The 27308-nt window shown below is 38.2% G+C and overlaps 1 protein-coding gene across 15 annotated transcripts in view; it reads right to left on the bottom strand.

Moving 5' to 3' along the window:
- The window catches only part of CCSER1 (coiled-coil serine rich protein 1), a 620464-nt gene that overhangs the window by 570370 nt on the left and 22786 nt on the right, over nucleotides 1-27308 (bottom strand). The window contains exon 2 of one of the 15 annotated variants that reach the window (XM_048941935.1): nucleotides 11291-11390. The exons of the other annotated variants lie outside the window; for them this stretch is intronic. The gene's annotated coding sequence lies outside the window, so the exon portion shown is untranslated. The remainder of the gene's footprint in view (nucleotides 1-11290; nucleotides 11391-27308) is intronic. 15 annotated transcript variants of the gene reach the window in all.

The raw sequence follows: 27308 nt of genomic DNA, 5'->3' as shown, positions 1-27308 counted from the left end.
TCGTGAGCATATGATACACCTTAAATTAAAAAAAACCTGTAGGAAGAGACCATAACCACTGAAGGGAGGATGCCAGAATTGAACGTTTGACAAAACTACTATAGAAGTTTAGCAGTCAAATTAAGAGATTACTTTTGCCTTTTCATACTGGTTTTGCCTTTTGTTCCAAGAACTTAAGAATCCGAGTCTCATAAAACCACATGCCTCTCTTGCAAAGGTTATACAGTAAAGTAATAAGATAAACAGTTTTCCACTAAAGAGAGTTTTATACATAACATACATCAAGGGTGGTCAGGCACAGGAATGAACTGCCAAGGGAGGTGGTGGAGTCACCGACGCTGGGGGTGTTCAAGGAAAGACTGGATATTGTGTTGAGGGACATGGTTTAGTGGGAGCTATTGGTAATAGGTGAACGGTTGGACTGGATGATCTTTTAGGTCTTTTCCAATCTTGGTGATTCTATGATTCTATACATACATTGCACACAATTTTCCAGAGGAAAAAAGCTAAACGGGGAAAAGGAAGTTAATTAATGCATTTCTCAGGAGAACATAAATGTCAACATACAATTCACAATGAAAATACAAGATTCCTCTTCTAAAAATAACTAGCCAGGAACTATTTCAACTGATAGATTTTTAAAAAATAATATATCCTATTAAGCTATTACACTTATTTCCATCTCTCACAGTAAGGTTGCTTCTAGTGGAATGCAATTCATATCATATCTTACAGATTACACCAAGTTGATCTACCAAAATTTGCAGTGGAAATCGAGCCTTTTCCCCTGGTTCCATGATTTGTCTTATTTTGACAATTTATACCTGTCTTCCACTTCCTCGATACTCAATACTGGCAGAAAGCAAGCAACTCCCATCAGCAAAGAGAACTGGAATTCAGAGCTAGTACCCAATACTTCTTTTATTAATGAATATATATTACTGAAAAGGAACAAAGAGACTAAAGAGACTAAAGAGACATTGGCACTCAGCACTGCCTCCAAGGTGGTACCTTGTGAAATAGCAGTTGCTCTGCCCCTGGGCAGCTCCCCAACAGTTCTCAGCAGAAGCATCCCTCTTTAGGACACTTCTGGCCTTCCCCAGCTTCTATACTGTGTCTTGCAATCTTGATGAAGTCATCTAACCATTCTAGCACTAAAATGGCTAATCCTTTTATGGTTATTGAAAAGATTTTATGCTAAGTCTATGCAAAAGCTCTAAATTTATCAAGCAGCAAAACCTTTGGAAACATCAAGAACGCACCGTAAATAGTGAGGACAAAGAGTACCCAACAGGAAATCTGCCTTACGTACGTATCACAAATTAATTATGAATTATGTTGGTATTATCCCAAATCCTCAAGTGGCAAAGTTCTGTCGCTAATTATTATACAATACATCTGCTGCCTTGTGTGAACATATGGTTCAATTTTAACAGGAACTGCTGACTAAAAGATTACTACTTTATCTGGATAATAAAGCATAACTTAAGAAGCACTTCCAATGTTTGTTATCTTGCATTTACTACACACAAGCTGCTCTAGCACTGACTATCACAGTTAGGATGTACGCATGGACATTTTTTAAACCACTGACTCAGTATCTTTATTTGTTTCCCCTTCCAACTACATAGCTGGGGCCCTAACTCATTCAACAGACTAAACAGTAAAGAATTACAGTTTCCACCTCTTTCTCTCGATTTGATGGCATTAAGGGCCTAGCCTCCAGAAAGAATAAATGCTTTCAGAATTATCCTTGTTTTAACATTAAAAAAGATTCTGAGTTACAGCACCAGGCTTACAATCTGCCTGTACTAAACTCATATATCCATAAAACTTTGCATATGTTGACGTGCTAATTAGAAATTTGTGACTGAATGTAATTGATTTCATGCATCTTTGAACGTTTTACTATTACTACTAACTCCAGCCCTCCACCACTACCCATTCTTCAGTGTCAGACGACATGTTATACAAGCAGATGAAAATAACCTAATTTGACACAAAAGCAAGTGGGCATTTGGACACTGGTGGGTTAGTTCTATTGTCCTTCATCTGCTTTCAATACACAAAAAGAATATTCAGCATTTTCCCACTCCTTTTACTAAGACTTCCAGGTTTGTTATATTCTTAGAGGATTACAAAACATATATATTTAAGCTTGACTGATAAACAAATACAGCAGCTCAGTGCTTCACATTTTTTGAATGAGGAAGTCACTAGCATGTCAAAGCTAAGATGCCAGAGTGCCTGCTTGAAATTATTTTCATCTTTATACAAACAATACATAGGCATGCGTGTGGCACTTACACACACCCACATGTTGGATTTGAGCAAATTACGCAAGAAAATATATGCAATATTCAGGTTAATAGGCTACACGAACTGTCACTGTTTCATCCTGGTACACTGTGACTCCAGCTTTAAGGATCTCCATTTATACTGAGTACTGAAGAAAGAAAAAGATAAACAGATACCCATGAAACAGAGAAAGCAACCAACTGTTCATACTCCAAACTCTGCCCAGAGATGGCTATTACAAAGCAAGGAACAAAATGCACAGAAATATCAAGTGGAAAATAACAAGGAAAGTGAGGTCTGGTAAGAAGACTACTGAAAATTAAAGTGAAATCAAACTACTGAAGTATTCCTAAAGTTACGTAGCAGAGATGAATAGACAAGCAATTGAGATTACATTGAAATTTTTACCAGAAACTGATTAATAGAATACAACACTGTAAATAGCATATTGTGGACCAGAAAGCTTTCAGCCCTCAACAATAGAGCACTGCTGGCCATTTCCGTGCTGGTAAAAAAATACCCAAGTTGACACCAAACAGCCTTTTGATTGCCAATTTTAAGCTATTACCTATTTGTACTTGCTACACATGTAAATCAGATGAGGAGAAGATACCTGGCAATATCAAATCCTGAGGTATTAGTCAGGATCAGCAATTCTTAAGTCATCTGCAATTGTTCAAGTTGTTGGGGAAGCATAAAGTGTTGTTCAAAAGAAGAGCTAAATGCGCTTTTATTCCTTTGCTTCCAAGCTTCCGTACTCTGACTTTCCACAACTCAGCCACTGCAAGAAGTTTTCAAGCTAGGGACAGCACTACAAGGCACACATTTGCACAGCTGTTCCTGGTCTGACCTAAGTTTCCCTCTGCAACTTCTAAAGCTGAGATTTGGACATTGGGCAGGGAGGAGACTCCTCAGTCACTGAAATTTCAAGACAATGAGGATTATGTCCAGGTGATGAATACCAGTATAACATAATATCAGCAGCTGATACTACTACCATAGAGACTACAACGGCAATTACTGCAATGGTACACATGAGAACTAAAGTAAGATAAACCAAATTCAGACAAGACATCATCTAAAAATCCAGGGTTTTTCTTGGGTCTTTTTGTACTTTGTTTTTGTTTTTGTTTTCTTGTTTTTTTTTCTTGACACATCTAATGCTGTTTAACAGTCTTCAAGACATTGCTCTTGACAGACTCCAGCAAAAGAGGAATACTGAATTAGAGAGGGGAATGCTTGCAGCATTAGCTAGAAATACTCATTTGAGTCATTTCCCCACTTAGGGATGAGCTGTACAGGAACACAATACCATACAGGAAGTATTTCCAAGGCAAAAAATCTTGAAGAGAAGCTGGCACCAGTTGTGAGATGCTTTGTTTTTTTCCCCTCTCACTCAGATTCTAAAAACAATACAACAATAACCAAAATGCTCTCTAACTTGCTTGTAGCACTTACTCTCAACACGACTTCAACAATATTGATGATGGGATATATTCAGTAGCAAGAGGAAGGCCATCATGATCCTCAAACAGGAAAAAGAATTCAGAACAAAACATACAGAAAACAAACCAAAGACTCCAAGTTTTTGTTTAAACCAGAGATTAGCAACACATTTAGCAGCAAGCACTCTGAAAAGCCCATACTGTATGAAAACCAAAGATGAGGCTCTATATGTACCAATCTATCTAAAAGCAATTTACGTTGCCTATCACTTGAGTGCTGAAAGCAAGACTGATCTCTTCTCTAAACCCAGGAACTGAGCACTGCAGTAAAGCAACAGGAAGATAATGCAGACAGAAAGCCCAATTCCAAACAGGAAATACGGAAAGGAGAAAAAGGTGAGAATAAAGGTGGTGAAGGAAGAATTGAGGAGAAGAGAAAAAGAACATGTAATCCGTCTTCAGGCGATAAGAATAATTATTTGATATTTTTCTTCCGGTTTTATTTCAGCCTTCTTATCAGAACAACAAATTAAAATGAGCAACTGAGAACACAGTGCAATGAAAAATAGTCTGAAATCTCAATCTATTATGTCTGAAAAGGAAAATGTGACAGCCCATGTGGTTCCATAAATTAAGAGGCTTCACAGAGTCATGGATCACCACTGACATCTCACGATGAACACTTTAACACCACATTGTCACAATTCAGTAGCAAAAGCTGCAGGCTTCTGTAACATCTTTGTTTGCTGCTGTTCTTATTAGTAAGATTTAGACAGCACACATGACACCACCACAGCTATTGACATATGACAATCATAGAAAGAATATGAAAACTGTATAGCAGTTGACAGTAAGCAGTTTTACGGCACTGCTGGCAGTGCTGTTAGCTACACATCTCTATCTGAACTGTAATTTTGGTTATATCAGTATCAAAGCACTAGAGATGACTGACTGCTATCAAATTGAACTGTGCAGGCACACACGCTCCCTGGCACCTAAAAATCAATACTGTTATTTAGCCTAGTAGCAATGAACTGCATGCAGCACTCACGGGGTAAACGTAGCTTTCCTACTGGCTTTTACAACAGTATAAAAATGCTTGCAAGTCAAAGGTAGCTTACTGATGCTTCAAAGGTGGCTCTTAAGAGGGTTTGTCAGTGACACCACCTGGAGGAGCAGCTGTCTAGGAGAATGCAAGCCTATGGCTTCAGGTTTAAATCTCTACTGAGCATTTCTCAGTCATTTCCTACTCCCCACCTCAGGCCAAAGGAAGGTTAACAGGAAAGGATGTCCAATAGCTTCTAAAACACACTTATTTTGCAACAAAGTAAAAGAGAAAGGTCATATTACTAGATGTTACAGCCATGTTTATGAATCCACTTGCAAAAAAAACCATAACACCTACCATACACTTACACCTTTCATCTCTAATAGAGCAAAAGAAATGAAATTATGTTGTTTACTGCTTTGGGTTTTCAGAAGAAAAGTTTAAAATTTTGCTCTTTTTTTTTTTTTTTTTTTTAAACAAATAAACTAAGCTAACTAAATACCTGTAACTAATGAATACCAAATGAAAGTGATTTGGGGAATATTTGTGAAGCTTTCCCCCAACCCCCATGTAGAACTACACCCTTTGAAAAATAAAGCTTAAATCAATTTTATACTTGTCTATTTATCCATAGAGGTCTCATAATGTCACAAATCCATACTCAAAGCACCATACATGTCTCAGTAGCACTGAAGTGATCAATATCATTGGCTGAACACTCATCAGAAAAGCCATTATAAAAAGATTAGCTCCTGAAAGACAAATACAGTATTCTGATTGTTATCTCAAATGCTCCGTTTACTACACAAAATGATTCAAAAAAATCAGTTTTGTTCCACCTCTTATTGAAAGTATGCTCTAAAAATCCTAGGCAATTCCCTAAGGCATTTGCTTACATCAGCAATCTTTTCTATCTATAATTTTTGTGACTCCAAAAGCCTCGTTGCTGATTAGACTTATATTTAAAACTCAGTTGTTTATATTTTTAGATGGACAGTGATGAGAGGCTTCATCACTAGCCCAAAACAAAATACTATTAGAACCAGAGAAATACAGCAGGTAATAACACATATCTCATTGCTAGTTAATCATATGTGTTTTTAAGTGCTATCTAAAATATTAACATTAAAATGACTGCCTTGGCGGAGTGCTCACAATCTGACAAAGAAAGGCCAAATATCAGCTGGCTGTTAGAGCATGAAAGTAACTACAGTCTAGCTACGGCAATGAGTACAACCCAGCATTCACTATTGGATGGCAGGATATCTGGGAAAGAATTTGTTCCCCAGGTGAGCTTTCAGCTCCAGACACGACACCAGTTTGAGGCCATTGCTCTCATCAAGACCAACTTCAGTAACTGTTTTCTACATGCTTAACTAAGTTGGAAATATCTTTGGTTTATGAAGCAGGAGAACAGAAAATTAACATACTTAAAAACTAGGTTGCTGGAATATTAGCCTTCCACTGTGTGCAGCAAACACTGCTGCAAAGACTTCTCCACCATATCTTCAGAATGACCGAAGTATCGGTGCTTCAAAAAAAAAACAAAAAAAACAAAAAAAACACAACTTACTTATCTAATTTTTTAACAAAAAATGGACAACTACCATTTTTATTTCTGCTGTGACTAAGTCTTCTCCTGTTGCCTAGACCAACACCAGCTTTTACATAGTAAGAAAATGAAATGTTTTCTTCTCACAAAGAAGTGGAGACAACAACAGCTGTGTTAAGACACAGCTTTAGCTGGAGGACATGCAGCCAAAATGAACAGCTTATAAATAAAATATCACTTTCTCACAAGTTCACTACTGGACACAAGAGGCCCTTGAGGGGCATTACACTGCCCTTCTACTAAGAAAGGGATTTTTGTGAGTCTGGATCTGGTAGCTGACAAAACAGCTCAACAAACCTGGGTGCTACCTTATTATTACAGGTTTTACTACAATCATGGTCATTAAGGCAACACCGGTGTTTCCATTATGAATTCCTTTGCATGGATTATTAACTGAGCTGTAAAATTTGCTTAAGGATGGGACTTGGTAACTGAATGCAAATGCTGATTTTAGCACAAATGAAAATGGGCCTGAGTTTTTCCTCTTTTCTCAGAATATTGAACAATACATTGCTTAAAGATGTCTGAAAACACCCTGAATAGGCAGCACCTATAACAGAGCACAATGTGCAGTTTAAGGAACTCAGTCAACGTGAATGTCTTACAGTGGTTCAGTGGACTTAACATAGGCAAGAGATTTATGAGATGTGGAGTCAGCTTCTGCTGTGCCTCATGCACACGTGGTTTCTGTGCATGACAAGCCAGCCTACGTACATGCACTGAACATCAGCTTGATAAGCACACCCATTCCACATAATCACTGAGAAGGCTAATAGTAAACTTTCAAGATCCTGATTACATCTCAGTATTGGAAGCTTAATCTTTCAAGTCTCTAAAGTTTGATATGCACATAACAATAGCCTGACTATTTGTTTCTACCCAGGTAGCTCTGCCAGGAAATATTTCTAAGCTGTTTAAGCAAAATATGAAATGTGAATGAGGCTTTTGTTTACTTGAAGATTTTCAGAGTCACAGCTTTTGGTATTACATTTTGCCTTGTCCATATGGATACCTAATCAGAAATCTGGAGGTATGAGCACTGTCTTGGTTTTTTTTGTTGTTGTTGTTTTATTTTGTTTGGTTTTTTTTTGTTTTGTTTTTCCAGATTCTGGAAAATTTTTTGCCTCTCAAAACAGAATCCCACAAATATGAAAATAAACATGGAATGGAGAGAAAAAAAAAAAAGACAACAGAACAGTATTTGAAAGCAGCACAATTAGAAAAACTGTCTTACATTCATAACTGAATAATTAATTCCAAATTGTATTTATAGATCTATTTCTGCCCTGAGGGTTTTTAAGTGGTACAATTCACCAAGAGCCCAGAATCCTGATGCCGCAGTTATGCCATTAACAGATCTCAGGGCAGCCTGTGAGCACAGGCAGTTATTGGTCTCCTATATATTGTGGTTTCTATGTTTAACTCGATTCACAGTCAGTGAGGACTGTGGCACAACCTGGACCAGAACAAAGAACTACTATATCTGCAAAGGGAAAACGACCTTTAGGCTTTAATCCTCTGATACTACATTCACAATCATTTAATACTTGCAATGCTTCTTTTCTAAGAGTCAAATAGGATTCTTCTGAAAAACAAGAATTCTGATTAAATGAGCAGTGGATTTCCTACATGTTAAGAAAGAGGCAGCACTTAAAGTACTGAAAACAGGTTGAATGCCACTTCCAACTGGAACAGGTAAAATAGTTAAAACTCAATCCGCATTGTGCCAGTACCACTTAACAACGCACACATTGTTCTTTTTATCTGAAGTGAGAACATATCTAGCTTTAAGTATGGCTTCATGAACCACATAGAACAATTGCTTTTTAATTCCTGTTAGAATCACATTAGCCTTTCACAAAAAAAAAAAAAAAAGCAAACCAACCCCAAACAAAGCAGAACTTCTTGTTTTTCCTTGATAAGTGTAAAGATAATCATATTCAAGTATTCCTTTCTACCACAAGAGAGGATTTGAATCTCAAAATTCCTGTTACTCCTGAGAATCCTGAAACCATAGGAGGCAGACAGAGGATCTACTAGCTGGTACAACAGTTATGGGTACTTAAAAAAATAATAATAATAATACTGTATTTCTTCTCACCTTTTTCTCATAAAAGAGAAAAACTCCTAACTAAGTCAATTAGAAGGAATCTCAACTAGGCCATTGTTGGCAAGAAAATCCACCCTAGGCTCAAGTGTTTTATTCAGTAGAGATCAGCTTGAAACTAAATCCACTATAGAGAGTTTGGCTTTAAAAAGCAAATGACAAATTGTATTCATTTTGGTTTGATAATAATATGATCACATCTATTTTTCCTAAAAAAGCTGAAGGTCTCTCACCTTGTTCCATTTTAACTCAAATCCCAAGTATTTTAATGAAGTCTTCTTGATATTAATATTCTACTCAATCACTAAACTGTGAAAAATCTTCCACTCAGCAACTCATAGGAACTAAACCATACAATCAGGGAGAGTATTGAGTCCCCTTTACTACTTCTATTCAACCATTGAAGAAAACCTGAGATGCCACTTCCAGAAGTCTGGTCCATTCTCTACCCATCTATTCGCTTGAAAGTAAACCTGGCTTACAGAGTTTACTAAACACTAGATTACACATGATCATAGAATAAAAGTATCAGTAGTGACCAAGCAATTTAGAGGTATAAGCCATGGTCTCATATTCTCATGTTTCCAAGCAGAATTCAGATTCAGCTGACATACAGAAAGATCTTTGCAAGAGATAAAGAATGTCCACTAAATGCTGTCAGTAAAGGGAAAAAAATAGATTTGGTCAAAGACAGAAAGTAAACATTATTTCTACTGTAAATTTTTCAACTCAATGTGCTATTAAAATACTGCTCTATAAAATCATCAGCACATTTCTCGAAAATTTTCATCCAATTATCTTGGAAACCTACGCAGCTGTTAACACAACACTCTACGGTTGACTTTACAGAAGGATAAACTGAATCCTGGGGTGTAAGTTGCTGCTTAACTGTCAAACAGCTCAAATCATTTTCCCCTCCTAGAATTGAGGGAAGAAATCATCAACTCCAGAGTTCTAAAAATCAAACTCATTTACCTCATCAAAGAAGACATCAAATTTTAACAAGTGCATGTTTCTATATGCGGGCATCCTACGTTAAATTTACTTCTTGTACAACAAAGCACAATCAATTTTCCATTAACTTCTATTCTTCAAAATTAGGAAAAAGCTTGTACAATCTTATTTGAGGAGTGCGAGGTTCAGACAGCTCAATTAATCCATTGCTATCATCACTAGCGAATTATAACTGTAGCTGCAATGAAGAAAAATATCACTGTCTATGTTACCTGGCCTTTTTTCCATAAGCAAATAAAATACAAGAAGTCCACCTCCCTGAATGCAATCTTAATCAAGTAAGAACATACTTAGGGGGAAAAAAAAGTATAAATAAATAAAAAACACCAACCCACAAAAAAAACCTGTGTATTCTACCGATCTTACCAAGTTAAAAAAAAAAAAAAAAAAAAAAACCTCAATTTTTCACTTGAGAGAAAATAAACCAATTTTTTTCAGTCATCAATAATTGTTATTATTCATCAAATATTTATAGTGCTCTCTTATTAATACTATTAAGTGGATATGTATTCTGAACAATTTCTAAAATACTAACTACTCAATTTGTCCATAGAAGCCATGTCCTGAGTAAAACACTGTTCTAGAATAAAATAAGAAACAAGCCATTCCCAAGTTCTACTATAAAAACTGTTATACAGTACTCATTCATGTTAAAAACAGCTTCTACCAAAGAAAAAAAAAAAAAAAAAATCAAATTTCAGACTTCATTATCTTTCCTTTTTTTTCCTCTTAAACAAGTTTTTACAGACATAAGATTTATCAGAAGATAGTTTATGAAGAAATAAATGAATGCAGTTGGAATCTAAAACAAAATATCATGGAAAAAAAGTGAAAAGTGGAAAGTGAATTGAATTTAAGAGCAATTATGTAGCAAATAAAGAGGAAAAGGCTAGGAATGGAGAATTTCACTGCTAAATTACTGATCCATCTAAATTGGTGTGCACACTTCACTTTTTTTCTAACAGGTTTTAATCCGACTAACTACGATGCATTTAAGTCCACCACAAAGCAAACACGTTACCAACTGTTCATCCAGCTTACAGTTCCAGCCATTCCAAATATGTTTCAGGGTGATGTCAGGTAGGAGGACTACAGGAATTAAAGGGTAAGCTTTAGAAGCTGCCATCAATCACATGCTAGTGAGAAATACTCTGAGAGGTAGCAAGAAAGTTTGTCACCAGATATCCTACAAGCCTCACTTCCTAAAACCCACAGCATTTTTATTCATTTTTAGAGCACAGTACTCATTAAGTCTGCATTAGAACACAATAAAAACACCTTAATTTCACTCCACAGCACCACATTTCCACTTCTTCGTTCTCACCTGCCACGTGCTCCCATTCCTTCTCTTTCCATCCCAAGCCCACATCCTCTCAGCCTAGTAACTGTTATTTGTCTGTCATTCCAACATCCTTAAATTCTATATTCTGAGTGGTTTTCTGATTACAGTTATACCAACTGCTTCACTACATAGAGCACAGTTCTTTCAGTTGAAAATTGATTCAGTAAAATCCTTTTTTAAAGTTCACCAATTGCTTAGTAAGCAATAACAAGGAACAGTATTTCTTGTTTTCAGGACCCATGAGAGCTCACTTGTTCACCCTGCAGCACTACCTACCCCTCTCATTTCCCATGCAGCATTTTCCCCAGCTAGCTCATGTTTTTAACCCTCCAGACACAAATAAGGAGGCAACAGAAGGTGGCAGTTGATCTGAAAGGTTCCAGGACAGAATGAAGCACAGCCCCATTTGGCTAAGTTACATCACCTTCATTGAAGATGGCTGATTCAGGACAGTGCAGATCTGGGCCACCACTTCCCTATTCACAGCTCCTAGCAGAGATCTGAACAAGAACCAACCTGCCTCTCTGACAGTAAAAAAAAAAAAAAAAAAAAAAAGTCAGAGCAAAACAAACCCATTTGATGTCTCAACAAAACACTTTAATTCAAATTAAGTTTAGATTTGAGTTCTAAAATTTGTCTTAGTCCTCTAAAACAACTTCTGAAGTTGTCAAGGATTAAGATAACTAGAAGCCAAAGATCAAAGCCACATGTATGTAACAACTGGACTTCTTTTTCATCCAGAAGCACATTTTACAATGAATAAATACAGTTAGAACAGACACGTATGTTGCAAAATCATAAAGAACTATAAGCATCATCTCTGCATGAAATAGCAACAAAATCAGTTCCACTTAGTTCTTCAAGTTACATGGTTTGTTATACAGTACACAATGCTTGTTACTGAATAGGTAAGCATCGTCAGCATTTATAATAAAACACATTACATTTTAAGTCTAAGCACATACATACATCTTTTTCACATAGGTTGGAATAAATAGTCTTCTTTTTTGCAACACGTTTTCTAAAGGGCAGCAAAAATCTTAAATGCAACTAAGTGAAAAGAACGATGCAACACTTACATAAGCAAATACACTTTTGGAAGTTACCAGGCTTCAAGATGCAATGTTAACAGAAAATAAATACGTTAGATTCATGAGTACATAGAACGATACTGAGATTAGCAAAACTGTGCACGATGAACACATTAATGACACAGAATGCATGCTTTTTTTTTTTTTTTTTTTCCCCTTCATTTTTTCTATATCAAGAACTACTTGCTATGGCTCTATCCATTAAGTTAGTTGTAATGAACTACAGCATTAGCATTTCACTGGAACAGGCTGCCCAGGGACATTGGGGAGTCTCCTTCTCTGGAGACGTTCAAGACCTGCCTGTATGCCTACATGTGTGACCTGGTGTAGGGAACCTGCTTTGGCAGGGGGGTTGGACTCGATGATCTCTGGAGGTCCCTTCCAACCCCTACAATTCTGTGATTCTGTGATTAATTCAAGTTAAAATAACAGAAGAGCCTGGCATTGGGAAGGAGCATGTACAAACTCATTTTTCTACCCTGCCTAAATGCAAACTAAGCCTGGTGTGGAAATACATCTTCATATTAATCCAACACACCTTGCACTGAAAAGCACTGAAATCACAAATTCGATTCACATTTTTGTATTCCTCACAGGGTTTCCTAGTATAAATAAGTGAGCCAAGACGTGACTGTAAGACAATGAGCATCTCCGCCTGCACCACATTTCCACAACTGGACAACTGCATTTGATGCTTACTGAAAGATTTCATTTTTCTGAACTTGGGTGGCAACTACACCTTTGAGATGCAATAACAGTGGTTGTAGCAAAAGCATAAAACATCTCTTCCATAGACACATCCACAAAAGCTTAACACAAATGTTTAAAACATAACTGAGCAAGAAACACGCATTGTTAGGTGTATCACTTGAATCTGTAAGGAGCCACCTTCAGTGTTTTCTTCAGTGACAGACATAAGAACCATTCTCACACTAACAACATGACATTAGCCTGCACGTTTGTAGGATCTCTGGCATTTTCCAGGATGTATTTTTCCATCTCTTATACCACTCAAAAAAAGTCTCATCAGTCCTCACTTGGAATCTATAAGGTATAAACAAGAGATTCTGAGCAGCAATTTATCAATTAACTTCTATCATAATACATAGGTCACTCTGAAAGTAATGCCTCCTTTTATTTACACAGAAACTGGAAGAGAAACAAAGAGCACAATAACAGTATTTGATGAAGTAAATTCTCAGCTACAAAACAACAGTTTTCAACACAGTCATCACCACTAGCTACCCATTTTCTCCAGCAATGAACAAGAGCCTGCATGCTGCTCCCATAAAAATCTGCACCAGCAGAGGTGACCTACTGCCACCACCACCAAAATGCACCACCTCACTGTGCTCACATCCACCGTGTGGTCTCCATAAACGTTCAGCAAGTGTTAATGAATGCCTGTGGGTGCCATTTTTTCTGCATGACAGAATTCACACCTTTGCTTCATCTGCATTTCCATGTCAGATGCCATTTCTCAGACTGCCCTCTGCTGCCATCTGTCACATGGCAACAAAACGTAACAGAGTATTGGCAGAAAGGTTCAAGCTCTACTGCCATATCAACAGCTACACCAGTGAAGTAGGGGGCCAACACCATAAAACTGTGGGCCAGCACAGTAAAATAGGAGGAATTTTACTTTTGGAGCAGCCCTCGTATATCATAATAAAGCTGGAATTCAAAGAAAGCTTCTCCAACAAGATGAGAGGCGGCAAATACAATGAAAAAAAAACCATACGTGTCACCATCACACTCAGCAACTGCATTGCTGAAAATCCAATTAGAACAATCTTAACATACAATAGGTCTGAACTACTGAACTGTAATTAGCAAAACCCTTTTGAAGTGTGCTGCATGGACAGAAAAAAGACACAGAATGCATACCAGATTTAGAAATGGACAGTCAATCCATGAGTAGTAAAGTACTAAATTAACTGCAAAAATAGGTGAGCTAGCTCAGTGGCCTGTTTACTGAGCATAAGATACATCTCATACAACTGAGTTGTTACAACTGAGCCCTCCAAGCTGGAATTCTACCTGGCAGCAGAGCATCAACAACACAGCAGAACAGTTAAGCACTCAGCAAACCTCAGAACACCAAAACACAGGACAGGCAATCCCCTAGTTCTCAAAAAGGGAAATTTCCATGCAGCATTGCATTCCTCTGCTTATCCTTCACAGAAGTCCAGCCAAGGGAAACCTTTTCAAAATCAGCACTTTGGAGTCTAGCTGAACCTGGAATTGCAGAGGGAGTCAGAACAACACCTGCAGCAGGGGGCACAGCCTGCATCCTCATCAATTTATTCTGCTTAGCTAGTGCACCAGCACATTCTGTGCCAGCTGGAAATTCCTTAGAAATGCCAATCACACTGCTGCCTAGGCATGCTGCCTTCCAGTAAGAAAGGTTTTTTTAGTCATAGATGTGTGTATTTCAGTACCATCCAAAAGAGTAAAAAAAACAAAAAAGTGAGATGGCAAATCAAATCTAGCACTACAAATCTGTTCCTTCTTTCCAGTACTAACAGAAATAAGGGTAAGCATAACTAATCATGGCTACAACATTTAAGAACACCCAACACTTGAAAATAAAGTGTCAGTATACTGGCTTCTCATAATTTGTTCTGTTTCATTTTTAAACAGGTCTCAAATGGTTTATTCATCTTTACTCTGCAGAAGATGACCTGAATAAGCATTTGTTAGAGGCAAATTCACTAAGGACCAATATTGTTTGTTGATAATTTGTTACTCCTATTAAATTGCCAGCAGATCTTTAAGGAAACTTTCCTTTGCATACAAGAACTCTCCATTCCCAGGTGTAGCAAGTCAGGAAAGGAAGGCAAGAGCCCAGCATGGCTGAACCAGAATCTGCTGGTCAAAATGAAGAGCAAGAAGAAAACACACAGGTAGTGGAAACAGGGACAAGTACCACAGGAAGACAATAAGAAAGCTGCAAAGCTGTGTAGGAAGGGCATCAGAAAAGCCAAGGCTGAGCTTGAACTGAACTTGGCAATGAATGCCAAAGGAGAAAAAGAAAGGCTTCTATAGGTACCTGAATCACAAAAGGAAGGTCCAGAAATGAGTACCCAATGACCCTAGGAGCTACTGAGCTGTCAATCTCAACTCTGCACTAGGGAACACCATGGAGCAGATCCTCCTAGAAGATATGCTAAGGCACATGGAAGATCGGGAGGTGATACAGAAGAACCAGCATGGCTTCACCAAAGGAAAATCCTGTTTCATCAACCTGGGGGCCCTTTATGATGGCACCACTGCATCAATGGACAATTGAGGAGCCACTGATTTTCTATCACTTATCTTGACTTCAGTAAGGCCTTTTACATAGTCTCCCAGAACATCCTTCTCTCCAAATTGGAAAGATACAGATTTGCTGGGTGGACTGTTCAATGGAAAAAGATTGGAGGATTGAGTTCAGAGAATGATGGACAACAGCTCCATGTCTGGATGAAGATCAGTGACAAGTGGTGTCAGTGGTCAGTGCTAGGTAGGACCCATGCTCTCTTGTATCTAGATGAATGACATTGACAGTGGGGTCAAGTGCACTTTTAGCACGTTTGCTGATGACACCAGGCTGTAGGTTGTAGCTGACACACCAATGGGATGAGATGCCATCCAGAAGGACGTAGGCTTGAGCAGTGGGCCCAGGTGAACCTCAGGAGGTTCAACAAATCGAAATGCAAGATCTTGCACCTGAGTCAAGGCAACTCTTACTACCAATATAAACTTGGGGATGAAAGGATTGAATGCAGTCCCAACAAAAGAAAAAAAAAAAAAAAAAAAACCACCTGGAAATTCAGGCAGACAGCAAGCTGGACATGAGCAAGCAATGTGCCATTACAGCCCAGAAAGTCAACCAAATCCTGGTCTGCATCAAAAGAAGAGTGACCAGCAGTCCAAGAGAGGTGATCTTGCCCTTCTGTTCTGCGCTGGTGAGGCCTCAGCTGGAGTACTGCATCCAGATGTAGAGTCCTCAGTACAGGAGAGACACAGACCTGTTGGAGTGCATCCGGAGGAGGGCCACAGAAATGATCCAAGGGATGGAACACCTCTGCTACAGGAACAGGCTAGAATAGTTGGGGCCATTCAACCTGGAGAAGAGAAGGGTTCCAAGGTGATCTCTGATAGCAGCCTTTCAGTATCTAAAGGGGAGTATCTAAATCTTAGGCTGGATATAAAGAAGATGTCTTTGACCGTGAGGGTGGTGAGGCACTGCAACAGGTTGCTTAGAGATGACGTTCCTGGATACTTTCCAGGTGAGGCTGGATCAGGCCCTGGGCAACCAGATCTAGCTGTGGTGTCCTTAATCATTGCAGGGGAGTTGGAGTGGATGACCTTTAAAGGTCCTTCGCAGCTTTAAGGATTCTATGATAAAAAGCATCCCTGTCCTTCCTTGAGCATCATGTTGAAAAATTGCTTTAACGAAATGAGTTACCCTAATGTTAGAAATAATGCACGTACACTGTGACTGAAAAGCTGCTCATGACCTCTCCAACTGTCAGGCTGAAAGAAAAAAATCCCACTCACCTATTTGGCTCCCAATAATGCCCAAAACTATATGTTAATATATGGGTATGTCACATTCTATGCAGGAAACACCTGTGTGTGTGTGTGTAAGGGAACTCTACCATTTCCGCAGAGTTGCAAACAAATAATTTCTTCCTTCCTTTTGGAGTGAATGGCTAAAATTTTGTCCTCTTATGAGTTAAGAGCCGCATTTCAGCCTTTACAGATTTTCAAGTTTTTGCAGGGAGCTTTCATACTAGTCCCACAATCTCTTTCCTGTAACCACAACACTACACAGGGGCTTTGCTCTCCCTCACGTGTACTCTGCAAGAGATTCTGCAAAGCAATCTGTGCCATTTTGCAACCTTAACGTCCATGCACATGTAAGGCTGCCCTGTCACTGCTCCAGATATGAGAACTGTGTGTCAAGCAGTAGCCAAACCTGAGATATACCAGGTACCATAATTGGAGGGGCTGCCTAATATTCCCCTTCATTCAACTTAAGCCCCAGATAGGGCTGCAAGTTGTTTCAAGGCATGCAAAGGGGAAGACTTCATAAACGCTCACATAATGTCCCAGTCAGACTAGTCTATGCTGGCACTACCTCAAGAAAACACTACTTATTCCCCATAAACACAGCTTTAAGAAGCAACACATGAGGACTTGTGGCAATTTCAGAAGTCTCCCAGACTTTAAGGATGAACACAGAAGTTTGTATTTTTCAGGTCTGAGGACATCTCACTTCTTGTGCTTCCTCCACAGAGTGATGGAAAAGCTTCTCAGATAAGGGCTTGAAGGCAAAATGTGTACGGAGTTTAATGTTTGGATTTCATTTCATAAAGAAAAAAAATACATGCACACACACACACCAGAGAAACCACTGAAAAATTAATTCTCTATCACATTTCAATTGGTTATAACATGTGTTTCTAAGCCTTAAAGCAGTAATTTGTGTTAATCAAAATGGATAGAGTTGGATTACATGATACCTAGTTGGTTTCAAAAGCAATAACCATTGTGCTCTGTTGCACTGCCTCTCGCCTACAACAGTGCTCCAGAGAAATAAAATCTCTAGAGGAAAAAAAAGGAATGCCACAAAGAAAAGCAGCATGTTGTATCCTCAGCATCCACCTCCTCTTTTCTTTTTTTTTTAATTCATTTTCATACCTTTTTCCAACCCCACTTTCTTCTGCACTATGATGGCAGATGTATTTGATAAATTATTTGCTGACCTTACACGTAAAGCACAAATGAAGGCTATTTTCTTGCAGGCCATTTACCAAAGAAAATCACAGGCAAAAACAAACCACCCCAAAAAACAATAAAGCAAAAAAACACCACCACACTTTGCTGTGTCCAAAGCATCATCTTCCCTGCATTCATTCTGAGGATAGCAGAAAGATGGTACAAGATCTGTTTCATACAGAGATGTCCGGAAGATTTTATCACATCACCATTGGAAAAACAGTAGAAATGCTCCAAAATTACAGAATTACATTCTGAGGATAATCCTTCTCTTTCTAGTCTATCTGTACAGCTCTTAAGAAAACCTCCCTATACCTGTACAGAATCTGAAAGGCTAGTAAGTATGTGCATGCTTCCACTTAGTCTATTGAACACTTCTCACTCCAGCGTATTTCCAATAGGTCAAAACAACAGAACCAAAACAAGATTCATCCCAAGTCTTATGACTACCTCTTAACTGATTGGTCTTTTATTTTTGCGTTTTTTTTTTTTTTTTTTTTTAAATCATGTTTTCACTATCTTTTTTATTAAATCATTATTCTACAAGTATATTTTTAGGGTTCCTACTGAAATTGCTTAAAGAAAATAATTAATTCTACAGCATTTTATTCTTTCATATATATATATATTTATTATTATTATTATTTTTAAAGTTAAAAGATATTCTGCTGACAACTAGCGTGACTGTGAATTAACAACACAAGGGTATACATTAGGAAAGAAATCCCTAAGAGTAGACGCTTCAGTTGAATAGGCTGGCTGTGGCAGATGCTAACAGTACAAGCTTACCTGAGTGCAAAGAAACAAGCCAGGAGCACCAGCTCATTTTATACTGGTCACTGAATAGCTGACAGATGGTGCCAACTACAAACCAAGGCTCATTAAGACTTCAAAAAATAATTATAAAATTTACCCAAACCCAGTATCAGTTGAACTATGCCAACAGATGCCTATTCAACACACCAAATCTAGTACCAGAAGCAATACAGCCTATTACCACAGATGGACAATACTTCCAAAGCTTTATCTACTTTAAAAGTGCCCTTTAATTTTAACATTTGCTGTCTTGCACTCTTTCTGAAAGAGGGTTAGTAACTCCATGTTATGGCTGTCAGGAGGGCTTTATTTGTACAGCTGAGAACTGGTATAAACCCACCAAAGCATTAAAGGGAATTCAAAGAGCTGGCTTTAAAACACACGGCTCCCAATTGTATCAAGGCGTTTCAGTGGAAAAAAAACCATCATAGGGATGCTTAAGAAGTGTGGTGCTTCCACCAAGCAGTTAGCAAATTTGTATCATTAGCTACACTTGATCGCTCCCCACAACTGGATGCATTGTACCTTACAGAACTGACACCATTTGATGCTAATGCTTCTTGAGAGGGGAAAAACCCTGGAAAGAAATAGATTCAGAGTTGCAGGGCAATGAACTGACAATACTCAATGCAAGCTGGACTCTGCGGGAGAACTGTTTAGCAATTACCTTGCTAGTATTTCACTCCTTTGTAAACCAGAAGTCTAGCATTCTTTTCTTTGGACTGAAACAATGAGGACACAGAGCAAGACCTGTGCTGTTTTTTATTGATTCTGCATCATTCTACCACTGCATGTCTCTACTCAGACTGTATTTTAAATATTTATTTGATATAACATACATATCTTTGTGATTGATTTAGACCAGTACGCAAAAGGCTAGAAGGTCACAACATGACATTCAGTTTTCAGTCCTTCTTATCTTAAGAAACCAAGAAGCAGAGAAAATGCATTCAAAAAAAGGCAATTTAAATTAACAGACACAGCTTTAAACTAAATGAATACTAGAAAAATAACCCAGCAATAGGTCCCAGTACGGGGATTACAAATCATCTCAATTGCATTTTAAGAGTTCCCTCAATCTCAATACTGGCTACACATGCTTGCAGATGTGATCTGACACACCACTTGGGGGGGGGGGGGGGGGGGGGGGGGGAGGGGGGCAATTGCCCTCAGGGTACAAACATTTGCACTGAGTGGAATGGAGGTGTTAACAGTCTAGCTACTGTCTGTAAGGATCTGGTAGTTCACGGTGCTCAAAATGCAGAAATAGAAGGAAATTACAGTTAGTTGCACGGGCCTTATATAGGAGAGGCCTTATATAGGAGATTTACACAGTGATGAAAAGAAAAAGAAAAGAAAAAGAAAAGAAAAAGAAAAGAAAAAGAAAAGAAAAAGAAAAGAAAAAGAAAAGAAAAAGAAAAGAAAAAGAAAAGAAAAAGAAAAGAAAAAGAAAAGAAAAAGAAAAGAAAAAGAAAAGAAAAAGAAAAGAAAAAGAAAAGAAAAAGAAAAGAAAAAGAAAAGAAAAAAGAAAAAATCAAAACCTTCCAGGACAAAACAAACACTTCTTAAACAACTTGCAAAAATAGGTGAAACCCAAATCACAATACTAAGACACAGTCACCTGTGTTTTAATGAAATCTGCCATTCATTATCTTTCTATTCAAGCAATAGCTGTGCTAATGCACAGTAGGAGTAAGCTGGGCATTCTGTTTTTAACTGGCAGCCAATCTATAACCTAATCAAAATACTACACACCACTTTGAGAACAGCCCTACAGTCCTTCCAATACCTATGAGCAGATGCATCAATTATGAGATCCAAGAAAGCTTTTATAAACTTCTGGGACTCCCATTAAAAAAATACACACACCTCATCACCAAAAAGGTGCCAGCTTTCCATACTGTTATCTCCAGATAAAAAGCAGAAGCTTGCACACCTTTTAACCTCCCTGCCAACTCATACTTTTTATTCTCATAGTTACTTGACAGAACAAGAGGCTTGAATGATTTTGCAATGTTCTTTTTTCAAAATTTCCCAAGCAACTCTATCATATATTTAATTTTTCTGAGCAAATATATATTTACTGCGTGCAATGAAATGCTCTAAGAATACCTTGAATTTTATGCATTCAAATGCTGTCTATGGATGATTAAGTACAAGAGCCTACAATTAGCCTTGCCACTCCTCATTCTGACTTCTTGAAATCAGCAGCAGGCTATAGAATTAAATTTTATGTGAACCAACTAATTTTGCAAGTAACGTAAAGGATATTCCTCAGACATGGGATGGAAATTTCCATTTCAACTTCATGAAGCAATGCCCCTCAAAGCCAAAATTTGATTATTTGCAAAAAATACCTGTTACCTCCCCAGAAAAAAAAAAAAAAAAAAACTGAGTTTTAAATCTGAAGGCAGAAGTGGTCTGTTAATCTCTGCCTTCACTTATATGAAAAATCTGTTTTCCATTTCAATCTAAACTAATTGGTTTTCAAGTAGCAGATGAAATAATCCATGAAAATGCATGTAAAAAAAAAAAAAACAACACAGAAACAAATTTTTATCTCCATAAATGGTACAGAATAATGCATAAACGGGACATAGTATATTATCAACAGGTAAATCTCAAGCTGGTCATTATAAGCCTAAATAACCCAAATTCAGGCAGCTTTGAAAGATGTATTTAGGAATGTGTTGTAGGATGCACCGCACTGCAAGCGTGCCAACTCAAGCTTGATCCTGAATCGAAGCCAAGCGAAGGGTGTATCAAGCTGAAGGTGTGCTGACACATCTCCAAGCATTGCAGCCCCACAAATCCACACAGACCCTCTGCACGGGTCTACAGCCGGCCCAGAGAATGCTCCAGCTCATCACTAACCTCCTGTCCTCAGTTCCACTCTCAGCACTGTGCACCTTGTTTCACTGCTATAAGCTATTTCATAGAGTGGAAGGAAGCAAAGAATAAAGCTTGAGCCTGTGCATCTCTAGTTAGCTCAATATTCTCAGCAAGAGAGTGGCTTCCTTACTCGCATTTCACTTATCTTTCAGATTTGTGTTTCTGACATTAGAACAGCTCCTAAAATCAGTCATCCAGACACTGTAATTATTTCTATCTACAGATACATGTACATATTATTCTCTGGTGGAAGGAAGCTTCAAAGTTCACTGAATTCACTAACTTCGCTTCAAGGAGATTATTCTACAAAAAAAATTTATGTTTGTCTCTATTCTAAAACCAAATATTCACAGGAAAGAGTTATAGTTCATTAAAATACTTTTTTATTTTATGTCCTTTCTGACAAGCAACACTTGTCAACTGGATGGGCTACTCTGATTTATATATGCGATTTCACTTGCATTATGAGACTATAAAGAGATGTAGCTCTTTCAAATAGATAACAAATCTTTCCAAACATTTTCTCATTTAATACTGTTGCCTGATCTCAGCTGAAGCATTTCTGGCCATTATGCTGCACTCCGTGGCATGTTTCTTTCGCATGAAAACCCCTGCTGTTCAATTAAGAGCTCTGAGAATAAGTTACTGCAAGAGAAAGAAAAATACTGTAAATAGTAGGAGTTTCCAAAAATGTATTTTTAGATTCCGGTGTAGTTTCAGCTTTGTGAACAGCTGTTCTGTTTATCCACAGTAATTGAATCAAGATATATACAAGCTTAAATAACAGTTTGATCTGACTCGGGCTCACTATCCTGCCCTGGTCTCACCTTCTCCTTCGCCTGCTGTTGGGCTGCTAGTTCCTCATGCCATGGATGTGGACTTTGAACTTGCATGTACTTTAAGAAAGATAGAACACTTAGGAGAAAAAAAAAAAAAAGAGCAAATGCCTGACACTGAGACAACATACTCGAATTAAACAAGAAAAAAAAAATAGAAGGTGCCCCTTAAACTGGAAACGATAGACTGAAAAACAGATCACAATAAATAGATGCGTGATCCTTTGAGGAAGTGAGCACCTTGGCCCTACTCCAGCAAAGCACTTAGCTAATGATTAAATTCAAGCACTCCTAGGAAACTCCCAACTTAAAAAGTCCACTGAACTGTTTGTCTGGCTTGTAGTTATTCATGCAATTGTCCATGAACTCTGCCAGTCAGCAATGGAGAACAAAGCATTATTTCTCCCACACCTTATAGCACCACCACATCAATTCAGTAGTGAATCAGACCAAACCCAAATTGTGTACGTACATTGTTAAAGTCCGTACACTAGACTAGTTTTAATCACATCAGTCAGCTAATTACCTTATATACAACCAAAAACATCTGTGTAATTCTCTCTGATCAATATGTCCTCTCAGTTGTAGAGCACCAAAAAAATGACATGATTGGGTCATAGACAGTATTAAGACTATTTGTACAGAAACAATATCATATGCTACTTACAAATGTCTTAGACAGAGTTCTTTTCAGCCCCACTGCCATAATAAACACTTTTAACCATGTAGCACACTGCACTTTCCGTCTTAAACAAGATCTTCAAAAGCATTTGGAGCTAGTATTTTCAACATTTCTTAAGGTATTTATTTTGCTAATGAAAGTAGCATTTTATGATATTTGCAACACTATCATTTTATGGGAAACTTCTAAAATTAAACAAAGGTTTACTATTATGATATTGAAGTTCAGGTAGTTTTCTTCCATATAAGGCAAAAATATCTTAGGTTGGGCAGCCCTGTAGGTCCCGAACCATCATAGCCCCACAGAGATGGAAGCTTGGATCATGCATTTATAACACAGGACTGTATGGCGGGTTATGGGGAAAACATTGCCAACAGGCTGTTCAGGTGTTTCTAAACAATTCTCCATCTGCACCACTACAGATTTTTACAAGTCTTAAAAACGAGGACAACCATATCTTGAGGCTATCAGGAAAACACCAGAAACTCTTGAAGCATCTGAGGGGATTGGACTCCAAAATGTAACCCCTTTGGCCAAGTTCATCTCAGCCTGTGTTAAGCCAAATTCCAGTCCTTCACAAAAAGGAAATATTAAAAGGTATCAATGCACACTGAAATGAGGGGAAAAAAAAAAAAAAAAAAAAAAAAAAAAAACATCTGTAGTCATCATTTTACCAAAATGCAACAAAATATAATTTATTTCATGGCATACATGTTCAGAACTGTTGCACGCACAAAGTGCTTTAAATAAGATTATTAAACCAAAACATTTATCCTGCCAAAACACCTCAAGGAACAACATTGCAATGAACAAATACAAGGAAACAGAATTCCCTTTGAGAAAACTGGAAGACTTCCTTACAAAGGCTGTTTCTGCATAAATGACACAAAGAGCTTGATGCCAGTTTTCAAGCAACAATTTCACTTAAATTTCTTTTTTGTTTCCTGTTTTATAACAGGAGATAGTTTAGGAGACAAAATGTAATCATCTTATTTTTATTTTACTCGAAGCACAAGCTAACCAAGACCTTCTAACCCCTACATTTCCCTTATGGCATCCTGCATGTCATAACGTTACTCTCATCCAATCACAGTTTCTCCTTACTGTCAGTTTGGTTTTCACAGGTGACAATCCCTTCATTATGAATGGACTGATGCAGGGTAGATGGGCAGGCAGGCTTCATTACTGCCAATTAGCTTTGCATAACAACAACAGGTTCCACCTTATAAGGAACGAGCTGTTTCAGAGGTGAGTAAGCATGCAATAGTGCTAACCTCTGATCATGTTAGTAGAGCAGGAAGCCCCTCTAATCCATGTACTGCTAAGGCAGTTTCCAAGTAATGAGCACTTGTGCATAGAGGACTTAGTAACCATCATCACAAATTCCCAAATAACCTTCTAATGGGCTCCTGTGGCACAGGCCCTCAGCTAAGATACTGCACTAAAAAACATTTGGCTCCAGCAACAAACACACCAACAGCTAACTGAAGTAACTAACAGAAGTTCTATTTAATATTTTTCATATGACATATTTTCATGACAGTAATATCACAGCAGTAAATCAAATTTTCAATGAAATAAGCGTACTTGGAAGTTGCATCTAATGCTGTGTATTAATACATCTATGTTTTCACAGAATCACAGAATTGTAGGGGTTGGAAGGGACCTCCAGAGATCATCGAGTCCAACCCCCCTGCCAAAGCAGGTTCCCTACACCAGGTAGCACAGGTAGGCATCCAGGCAGGTCTTGAATGTCTCCAGAGAAGGAGACTCCACCACCTCCCTGGGCAGCCTGTTCCAGTGCTCCGTCACCCTCACTGTAAAGAAGTTCTTGCGCATGTTTGTGCGGAACTTCCTATGCTCCAGTTTCTGGCCGTTTCCCCTTGTCCTGTCTCCACTCACCACTGAAAAGAGTCCGGCCTCGCCATTCTGCCCCCCACACCTTAGATATTTATAGACCTGGATCAGGTCCCCTCTCAGTCTCCTTTTCTCAAGGCTGAACAGACCCAGTTCACTCAGCCTTTCCTCATAGGGGAGATGCTCCAGGCCCTTCACCATCTTCGTGGCCCTCCGCTGGACTCTTTCCAAGAGATCCCTGTCTTTTTTGTACTGGGGAGCCCAGAACTGGACGCAGTACTCCAGATGAGGTCTTACCAGGGCAGAGTAGAGGGGGAGGATCACCTCCTTTGACCTGCTGGCCACGCTCTTTTTAATGCACCCCAGTAAGCCATTGGCCTTTTTGGCCACAAGGGCACACTGCTGGCTCATGGCCAACCTGTCGTCCACCAGGACACCCAGGTCCCTTTCCGCAGAGCTCCCCTCCAGCAGGTCAAGCTCCCCTCCAGCAGGTCAGGTTTTGTTCTTCCCAAAGTTATTTACTTAGAGAATTTCACTACTCTTCCGGAATAACTCTATTTCTCTCTTCCTTTCAAGGCATAAGCTGAAAAGACATCCAAGTTTTTAAAGTTGCTTTTAAAAATTACTATTAAAAATAGCTTTCAACAAAAACTTGAAAAAAAATTTAAGTATACTATGCCATACAATACTACACAATTGCTAAACAGAAAAATCTTCAAATCATCACTTCAGGTTATTCAATTACTCCGTTATCTTCATATCTGCTTACAAACAATTCCTTATTTCTACTAAGCTTTCACTAACCAAACAAAATATAAGAGCAAATGCTTGTGTCACGAGAGGACTGGTGCTGACATAGGCTCAAAACTAAGCATTCCTTCTGCACCCTCTACCGCTGATCTCAGCAAACAGATCTAAAAGGTCTCCACCATTCCACAGTCTCAAGTAAAAACATCTTTGCTGAAACCTTGATTTCTGTGCATTGTTCCTGATATTAAAATGACACCAGATAAACCACAAATGCTCTGAAAGATCAGTCCAGCAACACAGAGAATTATTTACTGTTTCCTATATTGACTGCTAGACCAACTTCAGTATATAAGAATTTCAGTAACCTCCAGCAGAAAGAAAAAGTAGTTAGATATTCAATTAGATGAGGGGATAGATTTTTCCTCTGCAGCTTAATGTTGAGAATGGGGAGGGAATCCCTGCTACTAGCAGGCTTAAGGCATCTGTATATCCCCAGCTTGTGTGGCTATATAGACGACAGGCCTGGAAAAGGAAAAACAACAGAGTGAGGGGAAAAAAAAAAAGACACAGACAAAAAATCCCTCAAGTCCTACACCTTTGTGGAGGCACACAACTGCAAAATCGAAGTACACAACTGCACATACTTTTCTGCACTAATCCATTAAATGTATTTAACACATAGCTTAACTTGTTTACACAACAAGTCTCCTTGAAATATCTGTACATCAAAACAGTAAGTGGTGGTAAGTAGGCGCCTGTAGCTCCACTGCAGCAATGGTTAAACAGATGTACAGCTCAGAGCTGTAGAGAAGGTAGGTACTGAATCCTCTGAAACACTTCAGCTTGAGCTGATTCCAGTTATCTACTTAAATATACAGTGAGGTATGAAACAGAATGCTGCCAGCTTTTAGGGATTGCTTTTTCTCCCTTGTTTGTTTTAAGATTCCCATGTCAGTACGTATTGCAAGGGCAATGCACAGTAAATATTAATTCAACGCTTCCAGTATTCTTTCATCTTCCCATTAATTAGGGAAACACAGAAGAAAGGAGGAAACATCAAGAAGAGATTTCCATGAAAAAGTGGAAAGAGAAGCAGAAATGAGAAACAATACTTGAACAAATATTTTGAGTGACCAAGTAATTATACTTGTAGCAGCTTCTCTTCCAGCATTAGAAATCTAACTGTAATGAAATCATCTACACATGCAAATGAGTTATCAGTGCATAATACACTTACAAACATACTTGCAATGTGATAATACGTACTTGTATGTATTACCTGATACATACTTAGCTGCTGACTCAGCCTACTTGACCACCAGCTAATAATCCTACTAAAAACGATGGTTCCTTGTGTTCAGTACTCATTCACCACATCTAGAGCAACAGAGGACACACTTCAAGTTGTTACTTATCCAGAATAGATTCTAAGAAACAGATATTAGTTCCTAGTTGCTCATGTCTGGCTTACACTCTGCATTCCTCTCTCATGACATTAACTGGCTAAAAATTTTCTTCTGAGAAGTATGCTAAATCTGCAAGAACAATTTATTACCTTTTAAATGTTAAATTCCATGATTCCTTGTGTGTGCTTGCAATAAGCAAGCAGATTAAAGCCATTCAGTTCTGATTAGCTCTTATAATAATTGTCATTTGGCAGTTATGCGCATCTTTTTCTTTAAAGCTTACCAGATTCTCTCTATCAAGGTATCCATCTGTGCTGTCTTAGAGATTAATATTTCTTAATCC

Source organism: Lagopus muta, chromosome 4 (genome assembly GCF_023343835.1).
Source record: "Lagopus muta isolate bLagMut1 chromosome 4, bLagMut1 primary, whole genome shotgun sequence".
NCBI lineage: Eukaryota > Metazoa > Chordata > Aves > Galliformes > Phasianidae > Lagopus > Lagopus muta.
Note: the sequence above shows the minus strand (reverse complement) of the source record. Positions and strands in the feature narration are given on the sequence as shown.